We start from the raw sequence: 27341 nt of genomic DNA on the forward strand, positions 1-27341 counted from the left end.
GTCTCTCATAAATAAATAAATAAATAAATAAATAGATAAATAAATAAATAAATAAATAAATAAATAAATAAATAAATAAGCAAATAAATAAGGATCTGGTTATTTTATAAATAATTTGGACAATCTATTTGTGAGAAGTTCTGACTACAGCAGTCTAGTGGGGAAAAGACAAGAAAATCTCATTAACCAGGATGCTATGCTGGAATTGATCCTGTGCCTATGGTGATCTTCTGTTGAGTAACAAAGGAATCCTTCTTTTTACACCAATGACCTGGGAGTATGAAGATAAATGTGTTTCTCCTGAATTTCTAAATTCTTATACCTGATGTGTTTACCTTTTCTTCTGACTGCTGGAAAACTGAGTCTGTTTTGATTCACCATTATCAATTTTAAAGGACTAAATAGTGTATCTTTATTTCACCATCTAATTCCAAAATGTTTATTTTATACTTCATATATGTATGTATCTGTATGTTTATATATGTATTTATATGTATATGTGTGGGTATGAGTGTGTGTGTATGTGTGTACCTTAGCTACATCAAGTTCCTTATAGAATTAATAGAGTAAGAAAGGGCAGTAACATTTAGAAAAAAAAAAAAAAACAACATTCTGACACAATGCTTACAATAATATATCATATTTTTAAAAATATGTATTCTACTATTTTCCACAGATAGAGATATATACCAAATTTTCTTGCCTCTAAGTAAAAATAAAATAAAATAAAATTAAGACAATGTAAGCAATGAAATTTGCTCCTATCCATCATAATTAAGGTCTTAGAGATAGAACATGGACTCTCAAGCCAAGCAAATGTAGATTCCCATCCATTTTAGCTTGGACTACTGTGTGAATTTGTATGAACTATCCAACCAATAAGAGCTTTAGCTTCCTCATTTCAAGATGAAGAAAATATTTTCTATTTGCCAGATATCTGTAAGGTTTAATGAGATTAGATAAATCTGTCACATAATACAGACTCAAGAAATGCTGTTTCTGTTCTTAGTCTTCCCCCCGTGGAAATCTCTGCTCACTAAATTTTCACTAAACACACACTAGACATTCTGAAATGTGTAATAAAGAAATTACAATGAATTTATAGGGGTCTATTTTCCCTTACTGGAATTGGCTACAGAGGGAAAAATTTACTATAACTTGACATCCAAAAAGGACAAATATTCAGTGAATTTTTAAAATTATGGTGCCCAATACTTGTAAAAATATACATACCTTTATGTGTATGATTCTGCTTGTTGAGGAATGGTCATGCTCTCATAACGCAAATGGGAATATACATAAATTTGCCACAGACTATCTGAAGAGGTCTTGAACTTCTGTATATTACCTTCGACCTAGAAATTTGACTTCCAAGAATTTTGATGAAAAATAATTAAGGATAGGTATAGAAATTTAGTTACAAAGATGTTCATTACAATGCTGTCATATAAAAATTGGTTTAAAATCTATGTTCAATAGATGACCAGGTAAAGTGGAATACATTTAGGTAACTGAATTCTAACTGGGTATTTTATTTTATTTCTTTAAAGGGAATGAAGGTTTTTCTTGTTAATATTTTATTTATTTATTCACGAGAGACATACAGAGAGAGGCAGAGGGAGAAGCAGGCTCAATGCCGGGAGCCCAATGTGGGACTCCATCCTGTGACCCCAGGATCATGCCCTGAGCCAAAGGCAGACACTCAACTGCTGAGCCACCCAGGCATCCCATCTAACTGGCTTTTTTATAATGAGATGCCAAAATACATTTCTTGACATGAAAAGATGTATGTAGTATATCACTGAGATAAAAAAAAAACACCTCTTAAAATATCATGTATAGAATGACCTTATTTTGGGAATAAATTCATACTACTGTAAAGAAAAAAAAACCCGTGAGAGTGAAAAATGGCTATAGTAGTTTCTGCAACATTGCAGGTGACTCTTATTTCTTTTAGCCTATCTGCTCTATTTTCTCATTTTTCAGTCATGAACACCTGCCACTTATGTAATAAGAGTCATTAGCTGAAAAAGAACTGCCTAATGTTCAACTTAAATTCTGTTCTGTTTTATGCTTCACTAGTGGTACATTCCAAGGCAAATGATTTAGAAAAGAACTGAGTATAGCATGCTACTTATATGGTGTGGGTCACAAATTTGCTTTTTTTTTTAAAAAAAAAATAGATGTACTTGAGTGACCCTAAACAACCTAAATATATGACAGTTGAGAAGAAGTTTTGTGGAGAGGGTGACAAGGTTAGTGAGATGATATCAGCACCACTTAGATTTTATCTCTTTTCTCTTACTTAAGACATGCTGCTATTGGATAAAACCATTCTGTTTGTTACAAGAGAAATCGGTTTCCAGACAAGTCATTTAGATCAAGTTCTGAGCCAGTTTTCTCTCACTTTTGAGATCTGGGAATATTAATAGGCACTTTAAAAAAAAATTTAATAGGCACTTTTATATGAACCTTCAACTCTTTTTTTTTTAGTCTTTACAGTAAATTGGTATCTACATATGTCTTGCTATATAGATAGAGATACACCATCTCTATATAGATAGAGATACAGATAGAAGTACACTCTAAGTAGAAACTAGTACATTTTCTACTCAAAAGAAGTATCACATATTTTGTTAGCCAGTCTAAATGACATGTAAATGCATTGACATATAATGTATAACCTTGAGTATCTAATTTAATATTCTGAAGGGGGTTGAATTAGGGATGAGAATGCCAGGTTTCTCTTACAAAATTCACCTGCTTAACATTGTTTCTGGCTCTTTAACTGAATGTAATGTTTTCCTGTCTTTTAAAAAAGATAATAAACAAATAAATCTATACTAGTGTTAATGTGCTCTATAAAATAATTTGTATGTCCTGTTGAGAAGGCAAAGAACATACAAGAGAAGGGCCATCTAAGAGGTTAAAATGTCTAGGGTATATTTCCCCAAAATGTTGCCTGTGATTGTAAAATGAAGGATCTTGGAAACAGGTTCCACCCTCTTCCATGACCTTTGGCCCTCATATGTCTTCTTCTCTACCCACCTTCTCAAAATACTCCCTCAGAACCCTTTTACTCAACCTAAAAATAGCTCCCAGATGTCTTGCTACCTCACTGTGTAGCCTCTTTCCCCTTCACTGAGATTGTATGATTAGGAAAGATAGCATGAAGGGTTTAACAACAGTACCCTTTTTTGGTTCAAAATAAGTTCATGCATAGGAGGTCTGTTTCTTTATCTCTGTGTGAACAGTACAAAAATGTAGAACTGTTTTCTGTAACTTACAAATAACATTTGAAAGTTCTTTGGTTTATAGTTTAAATTTACAATTCAGTATTTTATTTTTCTAATTTTTGATGGAGCTGTCTCATATATTAGCTAAAAAGTGACTTAAACCTTACATATCAAGTCATTTGCTAAATGCCTTAATAGAATTCTCTCCTTACATTTCCAGCAAATGTCTCTTGTTTTCCCACATTCTATGATTAATAACTATCGCTGAATTCCCTGGCAATGTGGTTTAACCCTAGCCTTCCATTCTAAGAATGAAAGTCAAGTAACTACAACAGCCTTTGCATTGTGCTCATAAGTGGTGAACCAACTTATGTTTTGAATGGGGTACAATGTTTCAAAAGGAGAGTTTAATAATAAAAAAAAATAGATATTCATGGTTATTTCTGCCCTTTCCTCATGAGTCATTGTGGGGCAAGTTTGCAGTTTTGCTATGGCTGTTGTTAAATATCCCTTACCTATTGCCAAACTTGCAATAAAATATCTCCAATAAGAGAGGCAGCAGGGCCTGACTAAACTCACAATCAAGGCTTTCGTCTTTAAGAAAGAATCTGGTTGGAGAACCTCCCTCCTCATTAGTCTCTTTTGTCAACATCTTTAAGCATGGAAACAGCCTTAGAGAGACCCAAGGCTTTGGGATTGGAATGAAGCTGTAAAAAGCATGTTTTTATAAGAACACGAAGTCAGAAAGTTGATCTTCATTGGTTTTCTGCCTACCATGTGGAATGTACCCCTGAGACCTGGTGTGTGCACCAGCACAACAGCTGATGCGAGAACAGGCATCATCATATTAAAAATAGGGTTCACTGTGCCTTTATTTCAAGTGAACAAAAATTAAAAAACATCTTATTACAGGTTCAAAAATGTTCTGTGTCCTGTTATAATTAGGTCAACCAAACATTACTTGGTCAACATTAAAACAGAAAGCTGGGTAGCAGTTGAAGTCACAAATAGTTTTCCGTGAACTTGAATGTCTTGAGCAAAGCAGAGATGTTTGCATAATCTTTTCTGTAGCAACAACATTCCACATGCATATTTCTCTTTAAAAAGAAACTCCATACTCAGTGGTATTCTGGGTTCAAGGCCGGAATAAAAAGCATCTCTAGTCAAAAGTCCTGTTCTAAAAAACTGAGATGTAGAGAAGGTCATGTAAGTGTTTTTACATCTCTTTTAAATCACTTATGGATGACCAAAAACCACATTGATTCAAATACAAATTTACTTAAATCCCTGAACTTGAACTTTTAGCTATCTAGCCCAATTTCTTCCCCAGAATTTTCCCAAATGTTTGAGGTTTATACAAATAAGGTAAATCAGTATATACAACACTGAGCAGAGGAAAAGATGAAATGCACAATAAACTTGCTTGCATAATATTTCTCAAGGCCTAGAAATGTTAAATGTAGTCTATATTTTTTTAAAGATTTAATTTATTGATTCATGAGAGACACAGAAAGAGAGAGGCAGAGACATAAGCAGAGGGAGAAGCAGGTTTCATGCAGGGAGCCTGATGTGGGTGGGACTCGATCCCAGGACCACGGGATCACACCCTGAGCCAAAGGCAGACGCTCAACTGCTAAGCCACCCAGCCATCCCTGTAGTCTACCATTTTTGTGGCATTTTTCCAAAATACGAGTCTCAAAGTGTATAAAACATTTACTTTTTAAAAATGGAAATGTAAAACTAGAGATTCTAGCCTAAAAAATTAAAAGCAAATCTCTGAATTATATTTATTTTGAACATCTTACTTTCCCAGGAGATTGATCAAGACAGCATTTAATAAAGCAATATTTTACCATAAAGACTACTTTGTTTTCTGCTTTGAGCCAATGAGAGATGTGTCCAAGATTATCATTTTTCTTCAAAACAGTAAAGTTGTACCATATGTTTTTTTAATTTTATGAATCCAACTATGTGGTATCATAACTTTACTAGTATGACAGACAATAAAAAATTCTATGCAATATTTTCACACATGTTTTATTATAGATTGTACACTGAATTATATTGATACATACATATCACTGCATAGAATTGTATAAACAACTCTGAAACCCCTGAGTCAAGATGCTTCTCATAATCTAGAAGACAGTGGAAGAAAATAATTGCTACATGCTTATTCCTCACCCTTGTATGGAAATAATCGTAATCACCATAATAATGATTATGCTATAACAGTAATAAACAACAAAGTTATGCTAAGGGGTGAGGCAGTCAACCAACTAACCAGACTGCTATTTTTAAGGGGAATTAAACATCACCAGAATAAATTATAATATGATTATTGGTTAATTTAGATTTCCATATAAGACTTCTTTCTAGTTGCTGAAGTAAAAACTGATCTTAATAACTCCAAGTTAGTGCCAGTAAGAAAAATTTAAAATAACAATAGCTTTTTGCTAACCCCAATCTCCTTTTTTGTGAGGTAAGTTTCAAAATACAACTGCCAGTTCTACTGATAAATCTAAAACCAGCCAGATGAGTTGTTTATATCTCAGTCTTAGTCAACTAAAACTATTAATATGTGGATAAGGCTCTTTACGAGAAGCAAGTAATCTATTTAATTGTTTGAAGTTTAAACCATTCGTTATGCCTCCCAAGAATTTTACGATTTAGGAAATCACACAGACACAATGCACATACATACAAAACATACACACCAAAAAGGGGGGAAATATCTAATGGTACTGTCTTAGGACAATGACTTTGTAGATGGAAGTGAATTAGTAAGTAAATCTATTTTAGCTCCTTCCTTATATATCAAATCTTGTTTTACAGAAAATTATGTTTCTATGAATGTGAAACCAAAAATAAAATAGAAGATCATTTGATTTCTTCAAGTTTCTCCAACTGAAGGCCAAGCTAGGATTAGAACCATTCTTGTTCACGTAGCTGATTTTCCAGTATATACTGATAAACAAGATTTAACTAATGTTTTTAATATTAATTACAATGGTCTGCTAACTGGGATTTTGAACTTAATTGAGTATTTCATGAATGTATTGTAGTATGCACAATGTATACAAAGATAAACAATGAGTTTATTTATTCCAATAGCTGCTGGTTCTCCATTTCAGTGTATTACAAAAAAGAAAAAAAAACTGTTAATGGAAAATCTGACTTGTGAATTTGGCTTACGACATTAATAAACTTTAGTTCATCAACAGTTCTTAGAATCGTCTATGCCAAAAGAAAGTCTGACCTGATTACATGTTGGAAGTTCTTCCAATAAAATATATATATATATATATATATATATATATATATAAAATACCATAAAATATAAATTACTTTCTAAATTGAAACAAAGAAAAAAATAATTTTTACACATTTGAACAGGACTCTGCAACTATATCTAGTAGATAATTTTTATTCTGAGAGAAAAATGACTATAAGAAGTGAGTGTTAAAAAAATTCAAATGCATCAAAATGTTATGTTTGGTGCAACAAAATATCCCTTCCTATAAATATAAAGAAAGGAAGTGATGTTTTTCTATAAAATATCTGTTTCCCTGCCCTCTCACTAAATAAATATTGATCACATTGAACATGTGTCCAGGAGTTCTAATATCAGGTTAATAGCTTTGCATGTAGTATCTCATTTAATCTTTCTAATAACCTCATCAATAATTCTATTATCTTCCCTTTACACATACCTATGACAAAATAAAGGCCCTAAAGGGTTACATAACCAGAAAATTACATGACTAGTAAGTTCAAACCCAATTCTTCAAAGCCAGTACTCATAACTCCGTCTAAGACAATATGAGCTCTGCTCAGTAAGTTCCTGTACTTTGCAATGCTTGGTTGATCTAAGAGCTCTAGATATGTATAACTCTGCATTCCAGATTTTTGCTCTTTTTAAAGTCTCATACGGAGCAATTGTTGGCTTCATTTTATATTCAAAGAGCAAATTTGTCCATGTGCCTAGCAACAAAATGAAAATACAGTACGAAACACTTCAATTAAATAGAAAATTTTCAATCAATAAGACAAAATGAGAAGTTGCTTAGAATTCAACCCAAAGTATGTGGGAACCCAGCATTAGAAAGAAATTCCACCCCACCCTACTACCAATGTTTACAAAATTCAGAGTTCATAATTCAAAGATGCCTACTTTCACTTTATATTAACCAATACACGTTTTAAGCTGCCTGGTTGCATGGTCAAACCAGTTTACATAAAATAAGATATTTCTTGCAGATGGTCTTAGACCTTCTAACACATGTTTGGTTGCCTCTGTAGAATGTCATTGTAGTAGGAAAAAAATGGCAGGCTCCAAAGACACATCAAGTAAATAACACAGGGAATTGAACAAAAATGTAAATTTACTCTAAAATTCATTTTCAATTTTCTGCCCTCTGCTTTAGAAATAAGTGAAAAGAGAATGAAGGACTGATTGGTGACTAAGGGCTGAAAACTTCTGTCATAAATTTCATGGACTCCAAATGATTTTCAGCAGATTTGACCTGCCCTACGACAACATGCAGAAAGCATCACCATAATTTCGCTACTTTGTTTTGAACATTCATATCTCTGTATTGTGCTTCCATTGAGTCTTTCACAGTATAAATCTGATGAAGTGCTCCAGGTATCCTCTAAGTAGAACTGTTCAACAATTTCAAAATGTGGTGGAATATAAAGTGCTTATTTTTATTCAGTATCTGTAAGTATATTCTATAGCATATATAGATTACCAATTCCCCCTTTTTGGGATGGGGTGAAAGATTGAGGAGTGGGGATTGAAACAGGAGATTGAATAGGATCAGGGATGGGAGAGTTTAAGCAGGAGATGTATGTATAGACCATGTCTTTGAATACATAAAAAAGAGCTACTAGCTGCCTATTTGGATTTTGTAAATAAAACAAAAGATAAAATAGGATTAATATCTCATAAAATAGATTGAGCCAGTGAATTACAACTCAAACATTTGTGCATGCATGAGTAAGCACTTCTCTGCTATTGAACAAATGAACAACCGCAGATTGTAAGGTTAAGATCTTACTGTTTTCACCTAGGGTTGGTTTAAAACCTTGCTAGAACTTGAAAGACTTTCTAATGGAATATTTCTGCAAAACACACACACACACACACACACACAGATACACAGGATTTATAGAGAATACTAACTTGCTGCCTGATGATGAATGTACATGGAAGTAGGGAAGAAAACTAATATTCGGTTTAATTATAGTATATTTTTATGATCAAGGGAGGCAATTCCAGTTTTCTCTGATTTAGATATAATTTTCAGTTCAATTCTAATAGACATAACTCTTCACAAGAAGGCAGTGCCTGAATGGAGTCCAATGCAGAAAATTTATATTAATACCCTGTAATGAAACTAAGCTATTCATTTTTGACTTCTTGTCATCTTCTGAGGGTACTCAAAAATCATGAAGATCCTCTGCTAAGTCTAAGTATAGTGCTTCTGATTGACTGAGTCTCCAAGGATACTTGAAACCTCATGCATACTGCAGTATGTCTAAGACATACAGAACCACAGGAAAAATATGAAACATATTTTTGAAGGTTAGTTTTACTTATAAACGTGTAAAGTATTTTATATATCAAAAATTGATCATTGGTAAATTGATAGTTCAGCATATTTATTGCTATCTCATTAATATTTATAAATTTTGTATTGGGCTGGATCATTTAAGGCTATACTTATAAACCCATGGGTTTTCATTCTCTCTCTACCTAGGAGTCTAGGAGCATCTCAGCAGGAAAGTTTGAGAAACTTGGGTTTGTAATTACAGTAAAACAAAACTTAATTTTAGTGAAAGGCACCATTAAAAATCCTGGGCAGCAAGTCACTTGTCAGTATTTGCAACATGTTCTTAAAACAATTCAGTGTGTTTTCTTTTGAATTAATTAGCTATTGATCAACTTGAGATGCAATCCTACTGAATCCTTAATGTCTCCAAGTCAGGATACATATTACAATCAAAATGATAAAAAAAATTATAGTGTCATCATTGAATTGACAGTATTTTATTCATTTATCCAAAATAGTGATGTCACTTATAATCACTGGTATCTTACAGTCAATATAAGGCATTAAAAAAATCATTGCACAACCCCGCTAAAATGGTTTAATGTTACCAAGTCTATCCTTCAAAATCCAGTTACTTTTAACTTACATTCATATAGTATATACGTTGTGCCCAAAGTATGCCACAGTCAATAAATTCCAGATGCTCACTATATTTTGCTTATTAATAGTTCTGTTTTCAGAAATAAGTGAATGAATAAATCCATAAATACATTTTTATTGATGATATGTAGGGCATTCTGTACACACTGAAACATATATAATGTTTTATATGCCATTCTATTTTCAAAACAAGTCAATACGTGTCTTACTTATATTCATTTTTTTTAATTGAAGAACACAGTAAACCAGTGCAGGAATTATCAGTTTAAGAAACAAATCACTAGTTAAGAACACTTACGTGGTCAATGTTTTATTTATTAACTGTATAATAATGATATAAGAACTTTGCCTTGGACTATGAACTTTCAGGAAGACAGTGCAAGACTTATCTTAGTTCCATTTTCCTGGGGGTTAAATGAAGTATCAGCCCTTCACAGCTTATTTGAAAAATAAGTACATGCTTTTTAAATGGTAATGACAATAGCAATGACCTTGGCAATGGTGATGTGAAGAAAGAGAGGAAACACAGTCAAAGCCGAACCAAGTCTGAAATTGGTCCCTTTAGGACTTCTGAGATCATGTCTTAAGCAGCACAGACTGGCTCTAAGTAGCACCAATATTATTTAAGCTTCCCTTGGAAGAACCAACATAACTAGATAATTGGTTCAGCCACATTAAAAAAAATACAGAGTTATAGTGTTAGTATAAAAAAACACACATTCATAGATGGACTCTTTAGAGCAGATAGCAGAGAGGATATTAGAAATCAAGGAATTAAATGTGTGAGGTCTTTACTGATGAGGTTGCTGGCACACGTGCCCCCATCTCATGGGTGATCATAACACTTTCATAGCTGGGGCTCCACATGTAAAGGAATAAAATGTGACTCTTGGATTTGGAGGGTTATTTAATAGTAAAAGGCTTATGAATCACAAATCAGAACACACACAAATAATTTCTTGCTGCTATTTGGCTATATGTTCAAAAAAATCCCAGTAAAAGATACCTAGGTAGCAGGTATCAGTTCATCTAGGACCAACAAGAATTCTATTAATAATATCCTTTCAATAATAACACAACTGTCTGCAAATAAATGAAAGGTGTCAACGTTGTCATTATGCCGTTATCTTTTGTTTTTAATAGAATCCAGAATCTGCAGAGCAAATTTTATAAATCTATTTTGAATGACCCAATATTAAAGTACATACATATATACACACACACCTCTATAAAAACACACACATATACATACACACATAGACATAATATTACATGTGTGTATAAACATACACATGCTGCTGACAATGGACAATTTTAGGGTACTCATAAATAACTTTTTAAAAAGATTTTATTTATTTGATAGAGAGCACAAGCAGGGTAAGCTGCAGGCAAAGGGAGATGGAGAAGTAGACTTCCTGCTGAGCAGGGAGCCTGATGTGGGGCTCAATGTGGGGTTCAACATGAGATTCGATCCCAGAATCCTGGGATCATGACCTGAGCCGAAGGCAGACGCTTAACCAACTGAGCCATCCAGGTACCCCATCTGTAACTTTTTAAAATTGAAAGTTCTCTAGAATAAATCAAAGAATTACTTTAAAAACTGTATAATGACTTCTCTCAGTAACATTTATAGACATCTAGAAGATAGTCTAAAGATCAAGAGACTTTAAAAGATTAAATAAAATATTAAATATAAAACTTAGACAAAGATTCAGATAAACTTTAAAATAGGTGTGTTTTTTTTTTAAAATATACAGACAAAATATAGAAAGACTGGGAGTAAATATTCACTTGGGGCTACATCTGGCAGTAATTAGATATGCTAATTTAGTGTAGTAGGTAACAGCATGAATTCTGAAGCCAGTCAACTTGGATTATTTTCCTTACTCTGCTACCTAACATATATGAGACATTGGATAATTTCTTTATGCCTCAGTTTCCTCATCTCTAAAATGGTATAATAAGATTATCCACTTAGATGAGGATTAGACAGAATAATACATGCAAAGCATTGAAATTGTTTCTAGCATACAGTAGGAGGTTAAAAAATGTTAGCTAAACTACAAGTGGTCTTATGCATATGACTTACCTCTATATATCATGGCATTTCCAGGTATGAAATAAGAACTTGCATAAAACAAGTTTGTAAAGTCTTAAAAATCTTAATGATTTTTGTCTTCTATCATTCAAAATACTTAAAATAAGTAAAAATGTGTAGTAATTCATTTATTCATTTATTAGAGACTTGTTTATTAAGTCCCTACTATGTGTTAGGCAGTATACTAGATTTTGATAATACCAAGATAAAAGCTGTTCCTGACTTCCAGTTGATCTAGAGAAGCAGTCTAAGATAACAGTTATCTGTTATAACAGCCCAAACTTGAAATGAGACTCTCTGGGACCTAGCGTTTTACGATTTGGGGCAATTTCCTTAACTCTCAACACCTTAGTTTCTTTTTCTTTGAAATGGGAATAGTAATAGTTGCATTCTCATGAGTTTGTGGTGAGGACTAACCGAGTTATAGTACTGATGAAACCTTGTAGACAGAGCTTGGAATAGAGTAGTTATGCAGTAAATAGTAGTACTGTCAGGAGGAGAGTGAGACAGGAAAACAAACACATTTTGTTGAGCATGATAATAGGTTGCGGAGAGATGGAGTACAAGGAGCTAAAATACAGTAAACCAAGAAAGTTTTCTAGAGTCAATATTTGATCTCATATTAAAGAATTAAGAGAAGTGGTTTAAGAAGGTACAGTTTGGTTAAATATTTCAACATGAAATTTTTTTTTAAATTTTTATTTATTTATGATAGTTACACACACACACACACACACACAGAGAAAGAGGCAGAGACACAGGCGGAGGGAGAAGCAGGCTCCATGCACCGGGAGCCCGATGTGGGATTCGATCCTCGGTCTCCAGGATCGCGCCCTGGGCCAAAGGCAGGCGCCAAACCGCTGCGCCACCCAGGGATCCCAACATGAAATATTTTTATTAATATTTTTAAAATAACAGAATTTCACCAAAAGATAAGCAAGTAACTAAATATTTCCTCCACTTCAACATCCTTCACACAAACTGATGAGTCTAAATTCACATTTGTCCATTCACTATACATAGATGCAACAAAGCATCTGTTGAGGTTGCCAAGAGCAGTTATAACCAAAGAAAAATAATCCAATAACCAAATTATCCTGCTAGGGAGAAATGGTCCTAAATGTAAATACCACTTCAAATAGTAGCATTTTAAATGCAATTTGGGGAAATGGTCCACTGTGGTATTTCTTTCTTCACATCACTCACTTAACTCTTTCTAGTTAACTATCTTCAAGTAGTTGGGAAGCTACAAATGCACACTATTTTAATTTATACATTGTTAGGAGGTGCATTATGAGGAACAAGTTTCAGTAAAGACTTCCATCTAGAACTGTCTATTGCTTGGAACTGCTGAGCCAAGCCTTTTGGGAGCCTTTCCACTACCATCCCTCCTGATATGCCATTCCCGGCACTAAAAGTGTTCATGTAGACTAAAAGATCATCTATCCAGAGTGTTATAATATAGACTGTGAGGGGTTGGTCTGAATGAGAAACTTTCTGTATGAAGGGACAAAGTGAACAAAATGACTTCTAAATTTCCAATCATTTCTAAAGCGCAATTCAATTACTTAAATACCCATTTTACTGAATATAAAATATGAGTCAGGTTTATGATAATTTTCTTTACAGTCCTGTTCATGCCTACTGTCCTGGAAAAATTAATAATGGAGCACACTTTGAATCTCAAATGTGTCCACTGTCACTAGAGAATATTAATTCCTTCCTAAAGTGACATGCCTCTAAGGAGTCTGTCATCCAGCCCCATGGAGCCTAACAAGCTACATTCTATGACTGAAAAGAATAACTTCCCTGGTATTCTTAATAAAGTAGGGATTTACTCTACTAAAGGCTATTGTCATTTATTGCTCCTCTTAGCTCTGATCCTAAACCTTCCAGGCCCAATGTACCCCTTACATTGTGTGTAGTTGACAGTGAGAAAATAATTAATCCCAACATTAAAGTCCATGACTGTGATTCTGAGGAATGGGGTACTTTTTTTCTGTCCTGGTCAAGTCAAAACAAAAAAATCATTCAAAGCAGTCATTATGCTGAACTGACAAGTCTCTTCAACACAAATAGTTACTCCAATTAATTTGTATAGACATATCCTTTCATATATTCCTATTACTGGTCACATTTCATTTGTATTTGCTAATTTTTAAAAGCAATGTTATGAATATCATGTACACATAACACTAGTAGCAAAATAACAATAGGGCCTTTAATCCACAAGGTTATAGAATACAGGTACTTCAGAATCTCACACTGCCCACACCAGACATTGCAGAAGCTTGGTGCTGATGAATGGGGTGAACCTCTAACAAGCTACATCTAAATAAATATTACAGTCATAACTGAAAGAATATTTCAGCCAAAGTTTGGCAATGGAATACAAGAGTCCTTTACCATTTCTTGAACCTACATTCTTCCTAAAGGGTAGATTCCTCAAATATTATACAAGTCCTGTTTTAAGTGGAAGGAAACCCTCCAACTGAGATCAAGCCACAAGGTGCTTACATGAGAAAATGTCATCTATCAAACTGGCAGTGTGGGCTGTATGTACATAACTAATTTCCTCCCTTTGTTCCCAGTTTTTGATAGTTGTTTGAGTGTCAGATTCAAGGGATAAAAAAAAATAGTAACTGTGGATTATATGTATGAAGGAACAATAGATAAACTGGGAAAACTGAGAGCAAAATACTTGTTACTTGTAGGAACAGAACCACAAAACTCTAGGGCTTCCCTTACATAAATACATAGGCACAGAAAATAGACAACCAGACTCATTTATTTAGTTCTTTGCTTTCTTTATGTCCTTCTTTTGTCTCCTTTTCAGTAAATTTTTTTGGTGTCTCTAGCATGTTAGTAGCCGAAGAGTTCAAGTTCTAAATCCAATCTTTTAATATAACTAGTATAACTGTTCTCAGAGGTCTTACTTTCAACGGTGCCATCATTTACCTTCGTGACTCTTCTCTGAACCCCCATCCAAATGGTCCTCATCCCTCCCACACAGGCAAGCAAGGAGGTGCACTTCCGGTCTTCCCTGACTACTCTGCCCAAAGCAAGTCCAAGTTACACTCAACGTTCTACCAAACACTTGCTCCTCAAAGAATCACCACACTTCCAACTATATTTTTTTCATTTCTTTACTTAGTAAATATTTCAAATATATATTCAGAAGCTCAAATACTTCAGAAGCTAATACAATAGCAGCCCATATCCAAAAAATAAAAGAGTATAAACTCTCACTGTCCTATGTATCTCTTCTGTATTCTATTAAAATTGTTTGTGTGACCATTTGATTAATATCTATTGCCTCACTAGATTGTATATTCTATAAGCATGGGGATAATGTCTGTTTTTGCTCACCTTTGTCCCCAGTGTTTTAGCACTATGTTTGGCACACGTTGATACCAGTAAATGAACTAATGAATTCAACCTTCGATAGAAAATTTTGTTTAACTGCAGGCTTTATAAACTATTTGCACAAACTCCAGGACAGGCACTATTATATACAAAGAATGTCTTTACAGAAAAGTTTAAGGCAAAACCACTCTGACACTGTTGAAGAATACTATCATAAATTGTATCGTCTCTGAAAACTAAAAAGCACAACAAACATAGCCCACAAGTTAGCCTTAAACTGACCAATGTCTAGAATGTTTTTCCATCCCTAATTTATGCAGTTTTATCACTGCCATCTATTTTTTTCTTCTGAAAAGCCAAGCCAGATTTCTGGCTTTTCAAATTGTACTTCATAAGCTTCTAGCTAACACACAACAGGTTTGTCATGAGTTATCAAGCAATGAGATGTGATGACATCAGGCAATGTGGATAACAGCATACCACATCTTAAAAATACCTTTTCATGAAGCATACAAAAGGATAAAATGATGCAGATTTTGCTGCCCTGCTTGAGTGGTGCCTTTAACCACTTTCTGTAAGCTAAAATAAACAGAATATTTCACAATTGGTCTGTGTACAATCTGTGTAATGCTCATTTAGGCTATTACAGAATAGAGGAGTTGAAACCATATCCATATTCAGAAATTAGAATACTTTATGATATGATGTAATATAATAAAAATTTGAGAATATTTTGTTTTATAATAAATATTTCAATTAAGTAACATAATTTTGATTTCTTTTTCTGTTACAACATACAGCTTGTTTAATGATAGACAAAGAAAATGAACACATTTATTGGAAGAAAAATTATATACTAAGCATTCTAACCTAAGAAATAACCCTGTAGCCTCAAGGGACTGGAATAAAGATATTTATAGAGGCTATGATGTTAAGTATGTGCTATTAGTAAATTTACTAATTTTTTCATTTGCATTACTATAGAAGACTAATAAAATACATCAGGTTGCGCTTAACGCATCCTCAGTGACCTGGCAAATTCATGTTTATATTCTTATGTAGGACTTTGTTTTTTAAAAGTGCAATCTCTCCTGCATATAACTATCACATCACTCATAAACATTAGGATGTGTACCAGATTTTTAGGAAAAGCCTTATTTCTCTTATTTCAGGAAGCTTTTAAAGGATTCATCATATCTGAGAAGTTGAATTGTATTATTTTGTAGGTCTTTTTGTTTTCAAATAGCTTGCTGTAAGGATTAAGTGCTGCCAATCAGCCATGTTCTCAGATTCTTATTGGGAGAATTATTCATGTTACAACAAAATTAGCTAAAATGCTTTGACATCTAGAGTAATCCATTGCATAACATAATCAAGCATGTACCAAATCAAAGAAAGTATACATTTTCACTAGGATTTGTCTGTGTTTCTTTATTTTATTAACAGAAGTCCATACTTTGTTCAGATTTCCTTAGTTTTACATAGTGTTCTTTTTTTTGGGTCCAGGATCTCATCCATAACATAACATTTACTCCTCACATATCCTTAGGCTACTCTTGCTTTTTTTGGTGACCTTGACGTTTTTGAGGAGTGCTTGCTAAATAGTTTGTAGAATACTCCTACACTGAGATTTTTTGGAAATTTTTGATATGATTAGACAGGAGCTATATGTTTCATGGAGGTAAAGTTATGCCTTTTCTCCCTTTCAACACTGCACTCCTTAGAAAGAAGACACTCTATGCAGCCAATGCTTAAGGAATTGGGAGTTATACTCCATGTCCTTTAGGACTAAGTATATAAATTACTTAAAATTCTTCTGCACAAGAGATTTGGTCACTAGGACTTGAATAAGGAAATCTTAAACTAATCCTCATCTGATTACTAACAAACCATGCAGCCCTTAGAAAGTCAACTTAGTTTTGTTGGGTATAGTTTGTAAGCAAAACATTAAAAATTTAAAGAATAGCTATAATTTGTTAAACATAGACTATATGTTCCAGACTTTATTAGGTGCTTAGTGAATTTTTTCTCATATTATCACCATAACAACCTTATAAAGAAGCATTACCATTCTTATTTCATATATGCATAAGTTTGAAACTCAGAAAGGTAAAGTAGCCTGTCCAATTCACACCTACAAACCATCAAATGCTGAAAGCTAAACTATGTACATGTATACATACACAAACACACATACATACAGTCAGTATGTATTATGAAATAGTACCTTCCCTTATATAACAAAGGCAAGAAGCATGTCAAAGACTCTGGTTTGTCTTCTTTTAAAGAAGAGAAAAGTTGACTAATTGGAGATTTCCAATTCCAATTTTGCCCCATTCATTTTCCATCATGAAGAATATAAATGATTTCCCTATCCCCACTACCACTAGAACTGGTGGTCATCACCTTGTTTGAGGTGTCCACTTCTCTAGGGGTTGTGGTCATTTGAGTGAATAAGACTCCATGATATAAGGTCACGAGAATGCAAGAAGAGTGTGTGTTGTAAAGCAGATGTCAATTTCCCAGTGAATATATTTTATTTCTAGGAATAAACATGCCTTTGCTTAACTGTCTACATGTTCCATGTTACAAGACCATTAATCTTGCTCAGCAAACATGGAATATCTATGTTTTTACATAACCAGATTTCTATTCAAACATTTTATCTGAAACTTACATGACCACCAGGATACACATATTCCTAATATTAACCAGGAATCTCTCTGCATCATACAAAGTCATGAAATACATCATAAGGCATGATCTACTTGTTAAAGTAAATGTTAAAGAGCGTTACATATTTTATCATTACAAAATGCACATGCTTACATATATATAACACTTGAAAATACAAAGGGCTCAGGTCCTTTAAGAAAACAAACACAGTTCAGTAAATGTCTCTTAACATACCTTAATACCTCTCTGAATGGATTCTTTACCAAAATGGATAATGCCTTTATTTTCAAAATGGAACCATGAAGTTTCATTTTTTTTTCAGTGGGAGTCATTTAATTTGCAAGGATCAGATTTAAAAGAATCCAATCACTCATTTATGTACATTTGTATTTAACACAAATAGAATATATCCTGTCTGATAGTACAAATATATTTTTAAGTGGTTAGAAACTTCAGTGTAAGGCTCATTAACCTTAGAGTTACTAAGCAATTTGTCTCAATTCTCTAACACATTCTATACTATAAAACCTGTAAATGCTTAAGGTATACCAAGGAATGGAAGACAGATTGGGGCTCTTTACCTCTATCTGAATTATGAAATTTTAAGGCACCTTAGGATTGTCTTTTCCTCCTCTCATTTGAAAAAATGTAAGTGAAATCAATCTTGTCTTATGTAGTATTTTTTAAATGATTTTATTTATTTGACAGAAAAGAGGGGAAGAGGTAGAAAGCACAAGCAGGGGAAGCTGCAGAGGGAGAAGGAGAAGGAGACTCCCTGCTGAGCAGGGACTCCCATGCAGGACTCAATCCCAGGACCCTGAGATCATGACCTGAGCCTAAGATAAATGCTTAACCAACTGAACCACCTAGGTGTTCTTAGAATTACTCTTAAAGTCATCTGAACTTAGAAGCTCCAGACGACACAAATATAGAAACATTTTCAGTCATAATTTGACATTATTTCCACAATACTTATTGCCTGAATAAAGCATTCTTGTAATGTCCCCAGTTATAAAATATCAGTTATTTTTGATGAAGACTTCTCTTTTATTTTTATTTACTTAAGTGTCATTATGATTTTCCCCTCACAATTTCACCTGTTACCTAATTCTCTAGCTGCTTTCCCCAGCCTTTCACTTGTTTACCTTATCATTCTATTACTTTAGGCAAGTATTAGAGCTGCGTTGGCCACTCTCCCTGCAATCCCAATTCTGGTCATTCATCCTTTCATAAAGCAAGTGCAGAATCCAAAACCATTTTTTCACCATTATTAATGTTTATGTCCTTTAAAAATTTGACAGTAAATATCTATTATTTTGTTAATCACCCTGCAAATTCCATTGCATAAGCATGAGTCGCAGTGTCACAATACTTACTATATACACCTATTTATTACTCAGTATGATACCTACTTATTAATTTGTCCCTCCAACCATCCATCTTTACATCCATCCATTTATTTAATACTATACAGAGTCTGGGGCAGGAGAGATGCAAGGAATTTGCTACAGAGTAGAATGCATAAAATTAAAGAAGAAGAAATAAATCATGATAATGTAATACAACTTTTAGGATTTAGATATGGCTAGACTATTGCAAACCATAGAGAAAACATGAGAAATGAAGATTAAAGGCCAGTTTAAGTGAGGTATGGTATTTAAACCTCAATTTGAGGGTACTTTGGAGCCACTAATGCATTTTAGCTAGAAAAATAGCATGATTGAGTTTTGACTTTTGGAAAAGCTCTGGTTGCCCAATGCAGTTTGCACTTGGACATATATTAAGATCTTGCAAAATAATTTCATATATGTCATGCCATAAAATTCTTTAATCTCTCCTTTGTATGCTTTCTTGCTATCATTGTTATATTGAATCTTGGCGGATTTAATCCTGAGTTTATATTCTACAAACCTAGGTCACCCATTCATTCACCTTCTGTTTTACAACTCATCTTTCTAGAAGATAAAATATGACTACCCCATCCCAATTTCTATGTGTAATTCACCATTTTCAGAGCTTTCAACATCTATTTAACCACAAAAGTAGAGAAAAGAGAAGAAAGAAGAGAAAAACTGGTATGAAATTAATAAATGACCACTATGGGATGAAAGTGGATTCAGAACTGGTCTTATAGGAAGGAAGATAGCTACCTTGCTGCGAGGAAGTGGGGGAGGACTGTGAAGTTACTGAAACCCTAGTCCAAAATATTTCTTCTAGGTTTCCTTTACCTACTGATTCTGTTACTATTTCTAAAGGCCCATCCATATTTATCTTTCCCTGGGAACAGTTATTTTGAAAAGTGATGCAAATTTTAACATGGTTAATTTCCCATCATTTCTACTTCACTTGACCTCAGTCTAGAAATGCCTATATTTCTTTTAAAAAAAAAAAGCTTATATTACTTTGATTATAAAAGTGGCACATGTTCATATTGTATGATAAGTACAATGGCCATAAAAGAGAAAACAAAAAATATTCAATTGCACCATTAAAGAGGAATTATTGTGAATGTTTTGCATGTGTTTCCTTTCAATGTTTTTATGCAATTACTTACAAATACACAATGACCTCTCCACTACCCATTCTCATCACACAAAATCATATCTATAATATATGTAGAGCTTTTCTAAAATGAGAACAATGACAGTATCAATGTACAGATTTGCAAGGATCAAATAAACTAATACTTTTAAATTGTCTGTCCCAGGCTTGGTACATACTAAATTCTCAAAATATTAACTAATACTTTTTATCGTTATAATTACTCAGGTATACAAACATAGCCACTCAACATTTTGTGGGCATTTTCTCTTGTCAAAATATGATTCTTAACAGATGCAGTCATGGTGTCAATGAAGACATAGCTTTTCTTTAGACAATCCTAGATTGGAGTGTCTGCTGTTTCTCATATTTACTGCTTGTGGGAGATTATGCATGGTTTATTCATTTGAAGTTGTGGATAATATTTTTATCTTTCAGACTTTTTTTAGTGTTAGAGATCATAGGTACAAGGTATTGTAGTAAATACCAAAAATAATAGTATTTGTTTCCAGTGTTCCTGCTATGATAGCTACAATGAATATGTTCATATATATTGCTTTTTCACTTTTTTGAATTATTTCCTTGGGAATGATTCCCAGAAGTAGGATTACTGAGTCAAGGGTTATTAAAAAATAGTTATGTTCTTTATATTTACTGTTATCTTGTTTTCCAATAAGTTTCAACCAATATATAATGTAATAAGCAAAGCACTTCATGTATTTAAAGAATGTTCCTATACCTGTTTCAATCAAGTCCACATCCTTTGCTCATCAGTTAAGAAGGGGAGAATCTGGGATGGATTTTATTGCAGGAATTCCAAACCTCTGGGAATTGAACAGATGCTGCTAACTCATTTTACATTTGGGAGACCACCAGTCAGCCGTGTTCAATAACAGCTTTCAGAAACATCTGGATTTAAACTTACAGCCTAAACATGACAGGTTAAGTAGTAAATAGTTATAAAATAGCTTCATGCCTTGATTCTCAAAAATCTGAATTCACTGAGGTTTTTACAATTTTTAGATGAGAGAAAAAATTGCAAATAATGTAAGCATTAAGACTCACATAAACTACACAGTATATCATTTTGGCATTATGGAGTCTGGTCAACTTGGAGTTTAGGAAGGCTCAGAGGATTTTTACAAATTTATTTTGAAGGTAAGAAAAATCCTTACTAATAACTATTTTACTCAAAGGAGCACAAAGGTATATGTAGTCTTCAAATTAAATTTATTGAATCTTAATTCATGTGAAACTGAAATAGCTTTAAAGAATAGAGGAAGGTAGTAAAAATTTTGGCTTAAAAACTGATACTTATGACATTCTACTCATATTGTAAGCCTTACTGAAATGCTAGCTTCTGGAAGGCAAAGCTCATGCCTAATGTATTGCTCTTCAAGGATTACTGTAGTAATAAGTACCAGAGTAAATCCTTGTATATATGCCTATGGAAATGAGGGCTATTCCAGTCACTATTGTTGCATTTTTATATTACCTCCAAATTGAATGGCTTGTAACAACCATTTCATTATGCTCATTAGGCTCACAGACTCTATGGGTCAGGATTTCAGGCAAGGCACACTGGGAATGGGTTGTTTCTGCTCCATTATGCCTGGGACTTTAACTCCACATCTGGAGGTAATGTGAATGAGTGGGGGGTTGGAACATCTGAAGGCTCATTCACTCACATGTCTACAACCTGAGCTGGAATGACTCAAAAAGAAAGATGTGTTAACCAGAGTACCTACACATGGCCTCTCTCCGTGGCCTGACTTCTTCACATGGTGACTTCAAGGTAGATTGGTCTCTAACATGGCTGCTTGGGACGTCAAGCATGAATATTGTAATGAACAATTTGGAAACTTAGTTGCTTTTTGTGACTCAGCCAGATTCAAAAAGAAGGGAATTCTTATGGCATAATTACATGCAGACATGATACTATTTATGACATAATACTATATATACATATAATGCTATTATAACCATCTTTGGAAAATATGACCAATAATTACCCTCTAGTCTTGCTTTAACTTTAACTTCTATTCTTTCCACTGTATTAAATTTAAAAATTGTATTTTTTTGCATAGTTTAGTACCCAAACATGGTGAGGATTGTTCTTTTGGTTCTAAATTTAAAAACTATATATGATTTTTCAAGCCACACCTTCCTAAAAGATATGTGATACACCCCACTAGGTAGACAGCTAGAACTGGTGTGTCCTCCTGATAGAAAATTACTCCCTTGATGTTGATTTCTGAATTGCCCAGTAATCAGAAAAGAACTAAGCACACATTAATCTCATTTCCACAGTGGATATTTTGTATTTGAACAGGAGAGAAATTCTCAAAATATTTGAATTATTTAAAGTGCAAGCAATTTGATAGCCTTATAGAGTTTATTTGAATTTTGTAGTTGCCTCAGATATACTTTTGGCCATAACTTGCAAAGTTAGATACAATGGAAGACATTTCAAAATAGTAGAAGAATATATAGGGATACTTTGTGCTTAAGATATTTAATCTCCATAGTGATCTTTTCCCCTGTTAATGGCACAAATTTAATCTGTGAACTCAAAGTATATAAGCTTTAGTCCCATATGAAATATGATGATCACAAAATAATTTTCCTTTCTCTCTGACATGGAGTCTTCTTAGTATATATATACTCAATCCTCAGTTAAGAGTTTTTTTGAGTGCTAGGTGTGGGATTTCCACTTCCACTTTCAATTTTATTCATTTATTTTAATCAAACTCTCCTTAGTTCATTAGTTTATCTTGACTGTCAGAAGAGATAATGGCAGTTCCACTTTCACAGTGTTTATTAATTTTCTGTTCTTTTTTTCTAAACATAAATGTGGGATCAATGGTTACTTTTATATACTGAAGAGCTAAACCTAACTAAACTAAACTAAAGACACACATGGCATATGGTCATTTTCCCGAAAATATTACAAACAGGACCTAATTCATAATGTTTAAATGTTAAACAATTTCCTTTATTGGCTATATTTTATTCTTATTTGGTCTTTAACTAAAAGAAATATACCCTAGCCCTACAATGCAGTGTTTATAAGCAGAAATGCAGATAAACTAGTTTAAAATATTATCTTTATTTGTATGCTCACATCTGGGTAACATCAATTGAGTTTGTGTAAGCAACTCACTTATTTGAAAAAAAAAGTAAAAACAAGAATTAGTTATTTGCATCTGACATATTTTTAGATATAAATAGAATTTTGTATCTTGTCAGGAATAGTGCTAGGAAGTAGTTCTCCTAAGAACAGATTTCTTAAAGCAATTCCCATACATTTTGGCAAATTATTTCTATCTCTATAGCAGGTTATTTATTCTGAATACATTCTTCAAAAACTTAGAGGAAAACATCATTCATTTCAACCTCTTCCCTACTTCCCATCAATCAAAATTTGTTTTAATTTGTGAAGGAAAAGTGAAAGAGGCATGAACGATAAAGAGCTTTAGATTTAGCTATTCAGAATGCCTGGGTTTAAATTCTACATGTGTCTCAAAGTAAATATTATAATCTTATAAAATCATTTTATTGCATTGGTCCTCCGTTTGTTTATCTGTAAAATGGATATGATAATACCTACTATTTATAAAAATGTGCTTTTTCTGTTTGGATAATCTGCTTAATGAAGGTAGACTTATTAATATCCTATTTGTTACTAACCACCTTTCGTAAAGTAGAATGTCATTTTCACACTTGTTTTGCTGATAGAATACCTGATATCCATTGTCCTCTTTGCAGATAAATTGATTCCTTCCATACACAAAGCAATAGTAATTTCATTAGCAGGACATATGACTATGCTAAATGGCTGAGGTAAATCACATTCTAATCGTGTCCACATAAAGTACACACTACACCACTAAATTTAGGAGGTTAATTCCCAGCCTCTATTAATATTTATTTGTGGGACGTCCGGGTGGCTCAGCGGTTATCGCTGCCTTCCGCCCAGGGCGTAATCTTGGAGCGCGGGGTCGAGTCCCACATCGGGCTGCCTGCATGGAGCCTGCTCCTTAAGTTAATAATTTCCTGCAAATTGGGAAAAGGTTCTGGTTATTCAGCTTTAACACTAATCTTTCAGACCACTTCACTGACTGAAAGTTGCCCCTAAATAATCTGAGCACTACAGCATGTATTTATTCGTGCATATATCCTACCAGTAGCTATGGAGCACCTACCACATTGATCTGCCACACACTGCTGATTGTCAGCATTCCATGGAAAACTCAGGTTAAGCAAACAGACACACACTGAATCTTTTTTCTCCTTAATGGGTTTTAATCTGTCCTACTATGTGAAGGTGGACGAAAAGCATGCCTGAATTCTACTTTGCTCTCATCCTATTTTGTGCTCTCTCTTCTTTTGAATCCATGAAAAAGAACTGTCAGAAGTAAGTTAGGGTAGTCTGGAGTCTTTCTACCTCATGTGGTTGATCATTAAGGGCTATAAAAGCTACCACCCTCAAAGCCCCAGCATCTGAGTCATCAGGCCTCCAAGATTAAAAAAGAGGGAGAATCATCACAATTCTCTGCAAGTAGCAGTCAGTGTTTTGGCCTTGGACCAAAATACCAGAAATATTTTAATTAATAGAGACAATGATAAATAAAATAGGAAGTGAGATAAGAGGTCATTGCCTGAGAAAACAAGGCTTTTCTTCTCATTTTTACAACTCTCTTGAATGACCCACAAAAGAAAGTGCATGCAAATAATATTTTAAGTTCCAGGATGTGCTTCTGCTTTTCCAAGAAGGAGTGCCCGCAGATAAATCTAAGAGGGAGGTCATTAAATTGAACGGAAGATATTTAGAATAGGCGGCTTCACCCCATGTAAGGCAATTGTAAGCCTTTCTTTGTGTTTTAAAACTTTTTAGATAAATAGTCAGATTCAATTAAGCTCTGTAACTTCAAGAGATGGTGCTTCTAAGGAGAGAGGCAGGAGGGACTACAGATGTGGGATTCCTGTTCTGCTAACAGATCTGTGGGAGGGCAGAGAGAATTGGGCTATTGTGCTTCAATCAGCAACATCACTACGTGTCACAGTCAATTTAACCATGGAGCTTTAGAGTTAGGATGTGGACAAATGACTGAAACAGTAAAGAAAGGGGCACATACATTTTGTATGAAAGAATTAAGGGCTTAGGTGCAAAGACTACTACAGAAAAATATTTTAAAACAGACTTAAGGTTTGAAGATTGACAAGAGGAGACACCGTAAAAGTTGCTATAGGTAATCCCGTAGTGGGTTAAGAGCGTAGGTCATGGAGCCAAACTGCCTGGAGTTGCATGCTGGTCCCGCCACTCAGGCCTAAGTAATCCTGGGCAAGTTACTTCCCCTCTGTGCCTCAATTTCCAATTTGCCATGTGGGAAAATTATATTACTATCTACCTCACACTGGCTTTTGAAAGTATTCAATAGATTAAGACATGTAAAGTGTTTCCAAATGACCTGATAGTTGTTTTACTAACATTTAACTATTACTATAAGCCAGAACTATCTCCAAGGAATCACTAATATTTACTTAACATTCACTGTGTTAGAGAACTTAATGGGAAGTAATTTATGTGAATCATCTTTACTCTTAGCAATCACCTTATAATGTAGATATCTTTATTACCTCAGTTTGGTAATGAAAGTGAATGACTGGCACAGAAAAGTTAAGAAACTTGCCCAAAGTCACACAGGAAGGGAGTGATGCTTTCAAGATTCAAATCCAGGCAGTCTGGCTTTAGGTACAACACACTTCATCACTGTGTAATGGTCTCTTTGACATAGAAAACCGTGGACATGAACTATGCGTTTACTCTCTGTTTCAGTGGGGTTAGGCTTCTCAACAATAGGGGCTGTAGCAGATTCATCACTGCCTCCCAGTACCTAGCAGACTACATTGTGCATATTTAATTAGATAACTGATTACCTGGTTGCCTGTCCTGTTAATACCAGATGCTTAGTTCGATGGTCCACAACTAACTACATCCTAAAATCCCACGACAGAACTCACTGCCATCTCTTATGGAGCAGTCCTCCAGACACTGCTCTGGTCCCATGAGCCCTCACTGTGTCCCCTAGCCCCCAGTAAATGAACAGTCACCTTGTTCATTCGCCCTCCCTCTTGGCCATCCTCCTTCTTGAACTTCTGCTCCATGGCCACCAGTACAAGGATGATCACGTAGAAGCTTACTGGAAACAATACCAGAGGAGAAAAGAAAAATAAAAAAGGCAGGCCAGGAATGAGTTCCTTTGAGTCCTTTTGTCTTTCCTGTTTGGAAGACTGCCTTGCATGTCTCTTTTCCCATTTTCAAGTTTCAGAAGTCTCCCACTTAGAATGGGAAATAGGCTTTTGAAAAAGCAGGCCATTGGGAAGTCAGAAACAATTATTAGGATGTCTATTTCTAACCTAGTAAAAAGGTAATAATAAATTAATATAAGGCTTGACTTTGGAGCTTTCACTCCTCAGTATACCAAAGGGCTGTGTATTATTTATCTCCTAAAGAAAAAGAAAAAGCTCCACAGAGCTAATAGAATTGAAGATATTGCCTTCGTGTCGTTGTTCTCTCAGCACATTTGTGAAACATTGCAGCTTAGGTGTGTTTGGAAAGTGGATTCAAGTTTGACTTTAACTAGTCTTAACTAAATTAACCTTTGCAGTCAAGATAAATGCCTTAAAAATAAATGCAAGTAATCTTACTGCCTTTTATTAATATTTCAGCACAAATGAATTAAAAAAATCACAATTTTAAGATTCCTATTCCTGGTGTCATATTCTAGAAGTAAAAACAAAGATAAGCTAAGTTCTAAATGAATATGGTAGCTTGAGATATTTAATATTATCAACGTAATTCATGTCCCTAAATTTAAAATAAAGAAATATAAGCTATCATGCAATTGAATAATTTAGAAGATAGATTAAGTTATACAATGTGCCACTAATTGCCCAAGAGTTATCTCTTATCTTGACATATTTTGTCAGGTTAAGTATGGGTGAGCCTCAGCATTTTGTACCTGTACTTTTGTATACTCAGTAACATTCTTAAACTATTTTGTATATGGCAGATTTGGACATTCTTACATCAACTTGCCAAAAAATATTCAAACTAACAAGTGTTATGATTCTTCCTGTCTGCCAGTAGATTGGTTTTGGCAGCTTTACCTAGCTAATATTTGATTATTTGAAAGTTTTGTT

At 34.0% G+C, this 27341-nt stretch overlaps 1 protein-coding gene across 4 annotated transcripts in view; it reads right to left on the bottom strand.

Annotated features, from left to right (window-relative positions):
- ANGPT1 (angiopoietin 1) overlaps positions 1–27341 on the bottom strand; it is a 242052-nt gene that overhangs the window by 205108 nt on the left and 9603 nt on the right. The window contains exon 1 of one of the 4 annotated variants that reach the window (XM_055313863.1): positions 1234–1335. The exons of the other annotated variants lie outside the window; for them this stretch is intronic. The gene's annotated coding sequence lies outside the window, so the exon portion shown is untranslated. Of the gene's footprint in view, positions 1–1233; positions 1336–27341 lie in introns of those variants that run through there. 4 annotated transcript variants of the gene reach the window in all.

Source organism: Nyctereutes procyonoides, unplaced genomic scaffold (assembly GCF_905146905.1).
Source record: "Nyctereutes procyonoides isolate TBG_1078 unplaced genomic scaffold, NYPRO_anot_genome, whole genome shotgun sequence".
Lineage (NCBI taxonomy): Eukaryota > Metazoa > Chordata > Mammalia > Carnivora > Canidae > Nyctereutes > Nyctereutes procyonoides.